The sequence below is a fragment of the Populus trichocarpa genome, chromosome 14 (genome assembly GCF_000002775.5).
Source record: "Populus trichocarpa isolate Nisqually-1 chromosome 14, P.trichocarpa_v4.1, whole genome shotgun sequence".
NCBI lineage: Eukaryota > Viridiplantae > Streptophyta > Magnoliopsida > Malpighiales > Salicaceae > Populus > Populus trichocarpa.
Window position 1 is genome coordinate 13,170,876 of NC_037298.2, and position 14,900 is coordinate 13,185,775.

Genomic DNA, 14,900 nt, shown 5'->3' on the forward strand with positions numbered 1-14,900 from the left:
TTTTACAAAATCTAAAACAAACCCTAAAATGTACAAATCATAAATCTATACAACAAATTTGTATGAGAAAAAATTGTAAACAAGTAAATACCCAAACAAAAATACATATACTACAAAAAATATGCAAAAAAAAATAAACATTTTAAAATTGAGTTCAAATAAAAAAAAATGATAGATTTGCTTACTTAAAGTGGAGAATCCTCAATAAAATTTGAGTCAGAACACAGATGTTGATAAACTGAATGTTGTGATGGTCAAATTTGTTGTAGGAGATTGAATTGTGTTGAGATTAGGAGGGGAAGGGGTGGTTGTTTGTTGCAAAAAAAAAAAAAAATACATAATGAAGAAGGAGAAATGAGGGAGGGGGAGATGAGGGTCTAGGTCATAAATTAAATATCATCAACGATATTATTAACAAAATTATTTTGTCAGTAACTTCATTAGTCATTTTATCAGTAAAAATATTATGTCATCATACAATTTATCTTTTTGAATCTCACTGTAATACCCTCAAATATTATGTCATCATACAATTTATCTTTTTGAATCTCAGTTTATGAGAGCAATTGTTTCCTTTCATAAAGGAAGGAACATAATCATTCTAAATCGAGTAGGCAATTCGGATAAGGTGTTTTTCTAGGAAAAAACTTTGATTTATTAGAGTGATAAAAAGCATAATGTGGTCTCTCATTCAAGTACAGAAGCGAAATACAAGTCACCGGCCTTAGCTATTGCCGAGCTCTATTGAATAAAGAATTGTTCTTGCTAAAGATGTTCACATGTCATATTTCCACAGAAGATCAGATTGTGTACGTGTCTATTAAAGCACAATTGTATTGTTGAGAATGTGAAGGAAGTCAAAGCCGAGCATGTGGAGCAATTGTATTGTTGGTCTTAGCATATAGAATTTTCCTACTATTTCCTTAGTTCTTATCCAACATTTCAAATACCTAATCCGTCACTAAGTCTTCACTACTGTATTAGATAAGATCAGAACTTTTGGCCCCGTTGGGTTCAATATGAGCATTACCGATAGACTTTATGTTGCAAGATGGGGATTTAAAAGATATTCCCAACTAATACAGTTGCCTATAAAGGTTTATTATTACTACTTTTTTATATATATATATAGATATTCCCAACTAATACAGTTGCATAGTTTAAATACGTATAATATCTTCTCTAACCCAAATTGAACATTTATTTCATTACTATATTAATGGATTTTTTTAATTGCCGATTAACTAGGGAACTATTTTATTAATCAGGAAAACTAATTTTTTCAAAAATTAACATTTATCAAATAGATTACAATACAATTAAGGAAAAATTACAATCACAGTTAATTAATTTGTTAGTTTTAAGGTGCCGAGCACCTACCTGACATCTAGGCATGTGAAATAGTCCCCTGCTACTAAGTGGGTTTTGTGGCATCTCCTGTACCAACAGGAACAATATCATTTAATATTAAATCCTCAACTTATTTTGAAATTTGACTCTATAGACAATCATTTTATTCTTGACTTAATATGATTTTATATCACTTAAGCTAATCATCATTAGCTATTTAACCCATATTAACAATTTTGATTCTTATAATTTCTATCATTTAAATCTTGCATTAAGAGAATTTCTAAACAAAATTTTTAAAGTTAGCTGCTTCTAGCCGACTTAACTTAACTTAACTTAATTACTCAAAAATACTAATTAATATTTTAACCATATCTGAAGTTATAGAATTTGGTTTTGTGCATAGTTTGTTTTTTTCAAAAGCTAAGATACAATACTATAACTTTACTGAAAGGAAAAAAACCTAGCTTTGCTATTTGCACCTCTTACTCTATTTGTTATTACAACATCTAAAAACAGTCTAGTAAGATTTAATTCGACCCTCCCTCAGTTTTTAACTTGTATCTGAAGTTTTAGAACTTCGATTTAAGTAAGGCCAGTCTCGTTGGAAAACTAATACCCCTAACTTCAACTTTTATAAGAAACTTATTTTAATTTTTATCATTTTCATACCCTAAACCCAGCTGGAAGTTGAGTGATGAAGTTGTTTAGATTTTGTTTTTACCTACAATGAAGTATTATCATTTGTTTTCTCACAATTCAAAGTAATTATTTCTCTTCCACATAACTCATAACATTCCTTCATCAATAATAATTCAACATTACACAAAATTACATAATTCCTTATAACTGAAAATGTTCATAATTCAAAGCTTAACCAAACTTTTCCATTACAATTAAACACAAGATTTCTATTTCTTTTCAATTCATTCTTCACATTTCAACACATGCTACAATAATCACCAACCAAACAACATTCATGCATTGTTTTAAAAAATTTCCTAATTTTTTTTCTTTATGGTCAACACCACTACCCTTCCCAACATTGGGATTTTTTTTCTTTAATAATTTATTATTCTAAGTTGTTTTCATCCATTTCCATCCCAATTACATCAAGCAAGACATATTTCTCATTTCCTCTAATTTTTCTCATGAACCCTAACCTAGAATTTGCAATTTAAGCATCAATTCTTAATTGTATTCAATTTAACATGCATAATCAGGTCCAAAACCCATTACCTAGTGATAAAGTGAACTTCAATCCTTAACTTGTTAATTTTTTTTGGCACTCCTTCTTTTCCCCCTCTTAGCCGGCTTCCTACCTTCTTCAAATCCCCAAATTCTTTCACTTATTCTCCTTTGATTCTTGCCTTGATGTTGTTTCCCTCACCACTTAGCCTAAAATTTACCCAAACCCCTTCAATTTTAGGATTTCCTCTCAAGGTTTTGTAAATAGGCTTGAAAATATTCTCCCCCTCTTTTTTCACTCTGTTGTTGGCTTAAAGATGAAGAAATAAATTATTTATAGTCAAATCTTTTAATATTTATATATTGACCCCATTTGGCTTAGATATTACATTTTGTTCCCATCTTTTCTCTTTTATAACAATGAGTGCTGATGTAACCATATTATTCGATAGTTTCACCCACATTTAACTAGTGTTTTGCCTATGTTTTATGTATAAAATGCCTTGATATTCTTTGTTTTATGTTTTGAAGGTACCTTTAGATGAAAGATGCAAAAAGGAGTAAATTGGAGGCAATTGGCAGATTTGATGTTCAGTCGATGTTTTGTGCAGAGCGTGAGTTCTAAAAATCGAAACGAAGTGATTCCAGTTGCATTAGAAAGATAACATCCATACCTTTCTGGAAATCTAAGTGAAGAAAAATAAAATGACAAAGAGTATGGAAATCACATCCTTCAAAGTCAAAACTCGCATTCTGCCAGTGTTGACCTTTGTCCATTCAAAATTCAATATCTGGAGATGTTGATATCCAATTGATGCAAACTCAATTTTTTTGGATTCCTGACTCAAAGTTGTATAAACGCTCCAAATTTCAGCCAAAAACGATGTCATATGAGGGTGATATGATTTTTCAAAGATGACAGCTAAATTCTGCCAGCAATCAGGTTTCGTGAAGAAACAAATCCAAATTACATCCTGAAGCATCAAAACCGGCATCCAAGTTTTAATTTCAGCAATTTAGCTCCTCAAGTAAATTAATCCAGAAGGTCAAGGAAGGCAGCCACCAACCTCAAGCCACCAACCTCAAGCCACCAACCACAAACCAGCTGCCAGCCACCAGCCGCCAGCCGCCTTCACACTACCACCATCTCTTGATGTTCACACTTGAACTTTGAATTTTCTTACTTACAATTTGTGTATAAATAGACAGCTAAGTTCATGATATTAAGAGAGCCAAGAGAGAGGGAGAGGGAGTGCAGTAGAATCAAAGAAAGAAGGGTGGCAGCCATAAGAGAAGAAACACAAACTCTCCCTTCTACAAATCAGAAATCATGTATTCTTTCATCTTTAGGAGTAGTTTTTCAATAGATATGCAAGGCTAAGCTCGTTTTCTTGGTTGCAAGGACGCAAACACCTTCAGATTTCAAGAACTGTGAGATTTATTCTTCTATTTATTTTTGGTTTGTATTATGAATGAGTATGTTTGTTTTCCTATGCATATTTCATATGATTGTTTATCTTAATTGCTAAGAGCGGACTCTAAGTTATTATTGTGAACAATCTATTGCTAAGTTTGATATCAAAACCGGAGTTGTGGTATATAAACTTGTGAAGCAACTAAGCTTGATAATTGTAGCGGAACTACGTTATTAAACTTAGGGAGAACATTCGATCAAAGCAACACAAGCTGACAACTTGGTTGTTAAGATTCATGAATTTATCTAGATCTTAAGGCTGCCATTGGATTAAATCATTAGTGCGGACACGGTGATTGTTTGTTGGTTAGGGTTAGTTATACGGCGGATCCGTTAATTAACCAATGTTAAGAAAAGATAAAAAATTCAGAATATAAGCTGAAGTTTCGTTTCAAGGATCGGTTCTGATTTCTGTAGGTGGATGTGTGCTTGCAACCAAGGTTTGTTTTCTTGATATATTTCAGTTTTAATTGATTTTGTTTGTTAGTTTAATTTCTACCATAGTTTAAGATCATTGCAAATCAAACCCCCCCAATTACATAACGTATAGCATAAAAATCTGAACTAAACCTTCCTCGTGGGATCGACCCCTTGCTTGCTCTATACTATCTTGTGTGTTTTAAGCTAGGGTAATTAATTTGTGCGACCGCGACATCGCAACAAATTTTGGCGCCGTTGCCGGGGAAGTAATTTTAGTTAATTCTTGTGCTATTATTTTTATTTGCTGTGATTGTTATTTATTTTTTCTAAAAAAAAAAAAAAAGAGATAGAATTTTTGCTTGCGGCGGTATTGTTCACTTGCGGCAGCGGTACTGTTCAAAACAGAGTTTTTGGTGGAATTAGGTATCGTTCTTTGGTTTCCTGAAGGGAAACGACGTTCTGAACAAGACTAGTGGTAAACCACTAGCCTCACCTTATCGAGGCCAAATTCCACTGTTTTCTAGGGTTTTTAGGCAGTTTTAGTTTTCTACCGTAGGATTTTCGTACAATTTGCATTGTTTTCAATCTCTTGTGTGATTGGTTTATTTTGAGTTTTCTTGAAGATTTATGCCTGTAACCCGTTCTACTAATCAAATTCAAGTGCAGTTGGATCTCGAAATAGAAAACACTTTACGCAGGTTACGAAAGGAAGCTCGCCTCAACACCATGGCTGTTGCACGACAACAAACACTCAAGGAGCTTGCTGCTCCTAACGTGGAAAATCAGCCACTGTGCATAAACATCGAAAATAATGTAAACTTTGAGCTCAAATCTGGTTTTATACATTTGCTACCAACATTCAATGGTCTTGCAGGAGAAGATCCTCATACTCATCTCAAGGAGTTCCATATGGTTTGCATTGGCATGAAACCGAATGGAGTTGACGAAGAACAGGTTAAGTTGAAAGCTTTCCCTTTCTCTTTAAAAGGGGCAGCAAAAACATGGCTTTTCTCTATTCTCCCAGGTTCCATTGGAACTTGGAATGCCATGAAGAAGATTTTCCTTGAGAAGTACTTCCCAGCATCTCGAGTTGCCAACATAAGGAAAGAAATATGTGGGATTCGGCAATCTCATGGAGAGACACTCTCCGAATATTGGGAAAGATTTGAGCAACTCTGCATTCAATGTCCTCATCATCAAATACCCGATCAGCTGCTCATTCAATACTTTTATGAAGGATTGATGCCTACTGACCGTAATATCATTGATGCTGCAAGTGGAGGGGCATTGGTAGATAAGACACCCGAGGCTGCACGCCAATTGATCTCAAACATGGCAGCCAACTCGAAACAATTTGGCACTCGTGGAGACTTCTCAAACAAACGAGTAAATGAGGTAAGTGTTTCTAACCTTGAAAATAAAGTTAATGATCTTACTTCTCTTGTGCGTTCTTTGGCTTGTGGAAATGTGCAGCAGGTGAAAGTTTGTAGCATATGCTCCTTACAAGGACATGCCTCAGATATGTGCCCAACAATGCAAGAAGATTACATTGAACAGGCTAATACAGTTGATGGAGCATTCAATGGACAACCCCAACGTAAATATGATCCCTTTTCCACCACATACAATCCTGGATGGAGAGATCATCCCAACTTACGCTATGGGAACCCACCTCAACAAAGCAATCAAGGCCGACAGTTCCATCCCCATGGATTTCAATCCCAACAGAATTATCAAGCAAGACAACCCCCTCCTCCATTCACAAACTCCAATGTTATGGGGTCGTCATCCAATGATGATCTTCGTGAGATGATGAAAACTTTGGCTTCTAACACTGTGACCTTACAACAAAATATCATGTCTTTTCAACAGGAAACAAGGTCAAGTATTCACAACTTGGAGAAGCAAATGGGGCAAGTAGCTTCAAGTGTAGGGAAATTGGAAGCACAAATGAATGGAAAGTTACCCTCCCAAGCATTGAATCCAAAAGAGAATGTTAGTGCGATTATGCTGCGAAGTGGAAAAGAACTTGAAGAGCAAAGGTCGAAACAAATTGAGATTGAGAAAGAAGAAGAGATAGAAACCGAATTGAGTAGAAAGAAGAAACATCCTCCTCTTTCCCAAACTGAAACAATGACCATTACTCCGAAGGTAAGTCCTAACTCAATGAATTCCAGTTTTCAACTAATTCCACCCTTTCCTGTGAATTCTTCTAGGTCAAAAAAAGAGGACAAAGAAAAAGAGATTTTAGAGGTTTTCAAGAAAGTGGAACTCAACATTCCTTTGCTTGATGCTATCAAGCAAATTCCCAAGTATGCCAAATTCTTGAAGGAGCTGTGTACTACCAAGAGAGCTTTCAAACTGAAAGGTCACGAAACGGTAAATATGGGTGAAGTTGTATCTGCTATTGTTCAAAACAATATGCCTTTGAAGCAAAAAGACCCAGGTGCGTTTACTATCCCATGTGTTATTGGTAATGCTAGTTTTAACAGGGCCTTATGTGATTTAGGTGCATCCATTAGTGTTATGCCTAAACAAGTTTATGATTCTCTTAGTCTTGAGCCTTTGAATAAAACTAGTATTGTAATACAACTTGCGGATCGTAGTTTTGTTTATCCACTTGGTGTGATAGAAGATGTCCTAGTCAAGATTGATAGTTTGGTTATTCCATGTGATTTTTATATTCTTGATATGGAACATGATTCTTGTGATTCATCAAACAACACTCCTATATTGTTTGGGAGACCATTTTTGAAAACTACCAATGCAAAGATTGATTGTGGTAAGGATACTTTATCTATGGAGGTAGGAGATGAAAAAATTGAATTTAATTTTCATGATGCAATGACATATCCTTATAGCAATGTTTATTCTATCACATGCTATGACCAAGTTGATAAGTGTGTACAACAATTTTGTGATTTTGATAGTAAGGATGGATTAAGCGTAGCTTTGAGCTATGACTATGATTTTACGAAGATAAAACAGATGGAGAGGCATATATGTGTTCCCCAAAGCGTGTACCAATCAGCACTGGCTTTGCAAGCTTTTCAAACTATCCTCCATGATGTAGGAGTCATTCTCTCCATCACGGACAGTGAATGGGTGGCGTCTATCCTTTTGGTACCCAAAAAGACTGGAACCACGTTTAAAGAGATACAAAATGATGCTTATGAGAATGCAAGGATTTACAAAGAAAAGACTAATAGTCTTCATGACCGAATGATTACAAGAAAAGAGTTTCATGTTGAAGACAAAGTCCTTCTTTATCATTCATGTTTGAAACTTTTTCCTGGAAAGTTACGCTCTTGTTGGATTGGACCATTTGTTGTTTCTAATGTTTTTTCTTATGGTGCAGTTGAAATTACAAGTTTAGAAACCAACAAAGTACTCAAGGTCAATGGGCATCGCTTGAAACCTTTCTATGAAGGTTGGACGACAGAACTCACTGCTTCTGCGGAGTTAGCTGAACCAATCTATGAAGAATGAGCATGCAACATGTCGAGCCAATGACATAAAACAAAAGCGCTTACTGGGAGGCAACCCAGCACAAAAAAAAATCAGATTTGCTTTCTTTTTCCTTATCTTTTATTTTTTTCACATTTTAATTTATTTTCTGTCATTCTCTTCTGTTCCTTTGCTTTTATTTCAACATTGAGGACAATGTTGTGTTTTAAGTGTGGGGGTATTGGGAGAATGTTGGTTTTCTAATTTTGGTTTTCTTTGTTATTTTTCAAAAAAAAAAATTATTATGTTTGATCTTTTGAACTCCCATTGGTTTTTGAGAATATGAGTATTATGTATGAGAATTAGTTGAGATAGAAGAAGATATAAATCAAATGAATGAGTGTGCATGCCAATTTTAAGATTTAATTGTTTTAGGGATTGACTTTGAGAATATGCCATGTTGACTTTATAGTGTTATACCAATGCAAGCTTTTGAGCCTTCAACATTATTTTTTTTTTATTGTGCATTCTTTCAATGATATGTATCTCTAGAACTTGCTTCATATCTTGTTGAGATTACATTCGCATTACATATATACATGAAGATGATAAAGGCGTTAGAAATTTTAACCACTTGAGCCAAAAAGCCAACCTAAAGCAAATTGTCCTTAGTAAGCCTCTTTTGAGCTTGTTTATCTTTTCTTTGCTTTATCCATGTATAAGCCTTAACTTTTTATATGTTTTCCTTTTCCCCTGGCCAAGGATTATTAGAGCATATACTTGTGATATCTCATGGAATTATAGTTGGAAATTATGTGAAAAGAAAGAAGAAGTGATGCTTGATGAAAAGATGGGCAAAGTTGCCAAAGGAAAAAAAAAAAAAAAAAAACAACAAAAAAAAAACAAAGTATTCCTTTATGTTCTTAAGGTTTTATGTTGAAAGAGCTTGAAATCAAAAGAAGTTAAGCATTGGTGCTTAAAGATGGAAAATTTATGTGTTTTGATGGAATATCTTGTTTGAAATATCATTTTTCAGAATGCTCTACTTTCTTTGGTTTGAACCCTTCCTTTTACTTTCTTTTACCTCACCTTACCCCTAGCCCCATTACAACCGAAAAATAAGACCTTTTGATTCATGCATTGCTTGTAATATGTTAGTAATGGAGATAAGATTGAAGAGCAAGCTTATGGTAGATTATATTCATTGATTGAATTTGAGAGATTTAAACACATAAGCCCTAAACACGTGAGTGTTGGAGTGTATATCAATGAGAGGACCTATCACTTTGGCATGGCATAGATTTCATTTAAATCCTGACAATTAATTGAGCTTTGAAGTTTGCATGTAAATGAATTCATGAAAATTTATACTCTTTATCCTTCTTGATTGTATTCTTGTTTATAATGCATATATTCTTGGACATTGATGGGAGATTAAGAAATTGATCATAGCTATTTTCAATTTGATTTTATCTATCCTTTCTCGAGGACGAGCAAGAGCTAAGTGTGGGGGTATTTGATGTAACCATATTATTCGATAGTTTCACCCACATTTAACTAGTGTTTTGCCTATGTTTTATGTATAAAATGCCTTGATATTCTTTGTTTTATGTTTTGAAGGTACCTTTAGATGAAAGATGCAAAAAGGAGTAAATTGGAGGCAATTGGCAGATTTGATGTTCAGTCGATGTTTTGTGCAGAGCGTGAGTTCTAAAAATCGAAACGAAGTGATTCCAGTTGCATTAGAAAGATAACATCCATACCTTTCTGGAAATCTAAGTGAAGAAAAATAAAATGACAAAGAGTATGGAAATCACATCCTTCAAAGTCAAAACTCGCATTCTGCCAGTGTTGACCTTTGTCCATTCAAAATTCAATATCTGGAGATGTTGATATCCAATTGATGCAAACTCAATTTTTTTGGATTCCTGACTCAAAGTTGTATAAACGCTCCAAATTTCAGCCAAAAACGATGTCATATGAGGGTGATATGATTTTTCAAAGATGACAGCTAAATTCTGCCAGCAATCAGGTTTCGTGAAGAAACAAATCCAAATTACATCCTGAAGCATCAAAACCGGCATCCAAGTTTTAATTTCAGCAATTTAGCTCCTCAAGTAAATTAATCCAGAAGGTCAAGGAAGGCAGCCACCAACCTCAAGCCACCAACCTCAAGCCACCAACCACAAACCAGCTGCCAGCCACCAGCCGCCAGCCGCCTTCACACTACCACCATCTCTTGATGTTCACACTTGAACTTTGAATTTTCTTACTTACAATTTGTGTATAAATAGACAGCTAAGTTCATGATATTAAGAGAGCCAAGAGAGAGGGAGAGGGAGTGCAGTAGAATCAAAGAAAGAAGGGTGGCAGCCATAAGAGAAGAAACACAAACTCTCCCTTCTACAAATCAGAAATCATGTATTCTTTCATCTTTAGGAGTAGTTTTTCAATAGATATGCAAGGCTAAGCTCGTTTTCTTGGTTGCAAGGACGCAAACACCTTCAGATTTCAAGAACTGTGAGATTTATTCTTCTATTTATTTTTGGTTTGTATTATGAATGAGTATGTTTGTTTTCCTATGCATATTTCATATGATTGTTTATCTTAATTGCTAAGAGCGGACTCTAAGTTATTATTGTGAACAATCTATTGCTAAGTTTGATATCAAAACCGGAGTTGTGGTATATAAACTTGTGAAGCAACTAAGCTTGATAATTGTAGCGGAACTACGTTATTAAACTTAGGGAGAACATTCGATCAAAGCAACACAAGCTGACAACTTGGTTGTTAAGATTCATGAATTTATCTAGATCTTAAGGCTGCCATTGGATTAAATCATTAGTGCGGACACGGTGATTGTTTGTTGGTTAGGGTTAGTTATACGGCGGATCCGTTAATTAACCAATGTTAAGAAAAGATAAAAAATTCAGAATATAAGCTGAAGTTTCGTTTCAAGGATCGGTTCTGATTTCTGTAGGTGGATGTGTGCTTGCAACCAAGGTTTGTTTTCTTGATATATTTCAGTTTTAATTGATTTTGTTTGTTAGTTTAATTTCTACCATAGTTTAAGATCATTGCAAATCAAACCCCCCCAATTACATAACGTATAGCATAAAAATCTGAACTAAACCTTCCTCGTGGGATCGACCCCTTGCTTGCTCTATACTATCTTGTGTGTTTTAAGCTAGGGTAATTAATTTGTGCGACCGCGACATCGCAACAAGTGCTATACTTTATTTTATTTCTTTTAATTTCATCCTTTGTTATTTAATTTTATATCCTTAATTTAATTTAACCCATTATATCTTTGGGTTAAAAATTTTATATTTTAAGAAGATTTTAACCGGGGGTTTACATTTTATATTTTTGATTTGTTTGCTTAAAAGCACATGATTAAAAGGGCCAAAGGAAAGGTAATAACTTAACGTATCTAAGCTTGGTAGAACGTCAAGCCCAAATGACATTACCTTGACTTACTTCCAGACCCTACATCCTTGGATTCAATTATACGCTGAGTCCAAGTACATGTGGGCCTGACAAGGTGCCTGACCCAACCTTCTTAGGTTCAGCTACGTGTTGAGCCCAAGTGCATGTAGGTATGGCAAGGTGCCAAACTCAACATCCTTGGGTTCGACTATGTGCTGAACTTATGTGCATATGGGTCTGACAATGTGTCAAATCCAAACATCTTTGGGTTCGTATATGCCTTGAGTCCAAGTGCATGCGGGTCTAGAAAGATGCTAGACCCAATGTGTAACATCCTTCCATCCAAAACATGGTTATGTCCATATATTAAACAAACACATAACAATTAGAGTCAATTTTTTATTCATTTATACAAGTTGTTATGCAAATTTTATGTTGTTAAAGATTCTACCAAAATTTCAACAGAGTTTTCCCTATACTTGGAGGGTACCAAGTTATTAACATCTTCAATCACAACATGAGCAATACCACAAACATGGTCCAACCATCCTAGACCTTATCCCAAATCAACCTAACTCAAGATTTGCATACATTTATTTTTCCACAGAATATAAATAATAAAACTTATAAGTCAAAAGGATAAGAATTATAAAAAATGAAACAAGAAAAAGTAAATGCTTGATTGGTACTACATCTAAAGATTTACAAAATGAGTAATTACATAATAAAGTGAAAGATTCTACTAATTATACATAAGAAGTGTATCAGTACAAAATATACCTCATATAACAAAAACTACCCCTAATATATATCAATCATTTCTTGATAGTCATAACCTCATTGCTACCCTATACTATATTCTTTCATTAAAATATGAGACTCATTGTAAATATAATTCACGGGCTTTATATTTTGAAAAGTGGGTAGAGTTTTTTATATATTAAATAATTCATCCTACTCCTTTAGTGTAAAAACAACTATTTGAGTTTCTATATGCCTTTATTTTTTATATTTTTGTTAATTTCAAAATTATTATCTCGTCTAAACATTAAATTATTAATTCTACTACAACACCTTTAACTAAAGATTTTTTTTATAAGAAATCCAACATTGAAAATTGGTATTTTAGAAAAGTATGAATAACAAATTGATGATATTGTTATTGGGTTTCACGAAACACATATATGCAATGAAAACAATAAATTTATAATTTCGTAGGAGTCTTAAAGATCCTGTTATATAGATCTAGAATTGTTTAGGGTTTATACAAGGACTACCTAAAAATCATATATTGTTGCAAACCAAAAGTCATCCAAATGTCCGACCTCTAACGGTAATTCACATGATCCACTAGAGAGAAATCTCTTAAACTTTTGTAAGAGAGAGGGAATGCTATACTTTTTTGTGCTAGCTTTTTTCTTTTATGTTTTAGGTGTTTCTATATTGTACTCTACTTACCTTAAAATAAGAGGCATAAAATTCTATTTATAAGAAAACCTGAAAAATCTTATAAATGAAAAAATATCAATTTTTCCTTTCAATAATATCACTTTATTCAATTAAGTGTCTACTTGATTTTTTCTAGGTTTAGAATTGTAATCCGCTGTATTAATTATATTTCAATCCTTAATTTCAAAAATTTATATGCAATCAAGTCATATTTGATTAATCATCCCATTTTAATTTTTGACCAATTGTTCTAATGTGTGTGACCCATGAGGTTCTCTAATAAATTGGCCCAATTATAAACCATAATTCTAAATAACATAGGATTACATAAATTAAATAATTTAATTTATTATCAATTCAATAATTGATTGATTTATATTTAAAGATCAAGTATAATATCTAGCAACTTGTCATGATCCCATAAATATTAAGAAAGTTATAAGTGGTTTGACTTAACCTTTTAGTAAATAGTTTCTCAGTGTAATTATTATCCCTTTATCAAGAATATTTTGATTTAAATATTATACCATGAAATATGTCTACCCTATTAAATCATTTTAGTTCTCAACACTATAGTCATTAATTCTTTAAATAAGATTTGAAACTCTTTTCAAATCTCACTCTACCTTGGCCAAGGATCTCACAATCAATACTATTTAATAATAGATTAAATATTTTTCCTAATGCACCTAGGGTGATGAATCTTCTCTTTACTACTCAAATATCTTTATATAGTTTATGTTATATCAAATATCTACTCATTTATTACCCTTGATTAGAACAACATGTGATTAGGATTAAAGTATAACACTTCTTATATAGATAACTTAGTGATCTCAAGTCTAAGGATCACTTATACAACTATCATATGAGCCTTTTCATAGACATAAGTGATCTTTTCATATGAATTTATCTTACGAGTCAGTTTAGTGTACATGTCATCTAACAAACACCTGCATATTAGTTTATTATATCTCTCATATCTCAGTTTATAGGAGAAGCTATTTTTTTTCATAAAAGAAGAAACATAATATGCACTGATCTAAACAACTCTAATTAATGTCTATTCTTAATAGAATATTGACTATGAACATTTAGGAACAATGCTTTAATGCAATAGGAATCTCATAATTATAGCAACTTTATAATTTCTTATGCTAAACATTTTTGTTCCACATACTTTATCTTTACTTTATATTCATTAATAAAATATAAAGAAAGCCTTAATTAATAATATATATGTTTTACATGAATAAAACTAGTGTTAAGTGTAACTAACTGATTGGTTACAAGGCATATATTCACTAACAATCTTCCACTTGCACTAAAGTTAATCACTCATGTATCTAATACCATATCCCTCTATATGATGATCATGTTTTTGTTGGGACAATGCCTTGGTGAGAGGATCTGCAAGATTCTCTTCAGTGGATACTCGTTCTATCTTTACTCTTTCCTCTTTATGATTTCCCTAATTAAAAGAATAGCTTAAATACATGTTAGAATCTTTGATGAGACCTTGGTTCCTTTGCTTGTGTAATGACTTTATTGTTATCAAAGTATAGGGCTATAAGATCAATAATGTTAAGAACTACACTTAGTTTAATGATGAACTTCTTGATCCAAACATTCTTTTTTGTTGTCTTAGACGCAAAGATATATTCAACTTCAGTTGTAGAATATGTTATGGCCTCTTGTTTGGAAGTCTTCCAACTCACAACACCACCATTTAAAGTAAAAACATATCTTGACTGAGATTTACTATCATTAATATTAGATTCAAAACTAGCATTTGAATAGCTATAAACTTGTAGTTCATGTCTTTCATAGACCAGAAATACATTCTTAGTTCTTTTTAAGTACTTAGGAATATTTTTTATTATCTGCCAATGACTATGACCTGGATTAGATTGGTATCTACAAAGCATAAGATACATCTGGTCTTGTACATAACATTGCATACATAATGGATCCTATAGCCGAAGCATATGGTATCCTTTTCATCCTATCTTTTTCGATTTATGTTTTGGAACATATATCTTTGGAGAGATGTATTCCTTGCAAAATAGGTAAGTATCCTCTCTTGGATTCTTTGATGCTAAACTATTTTAGCATCTTGTCTATGTATGTGGATTGAGACAAT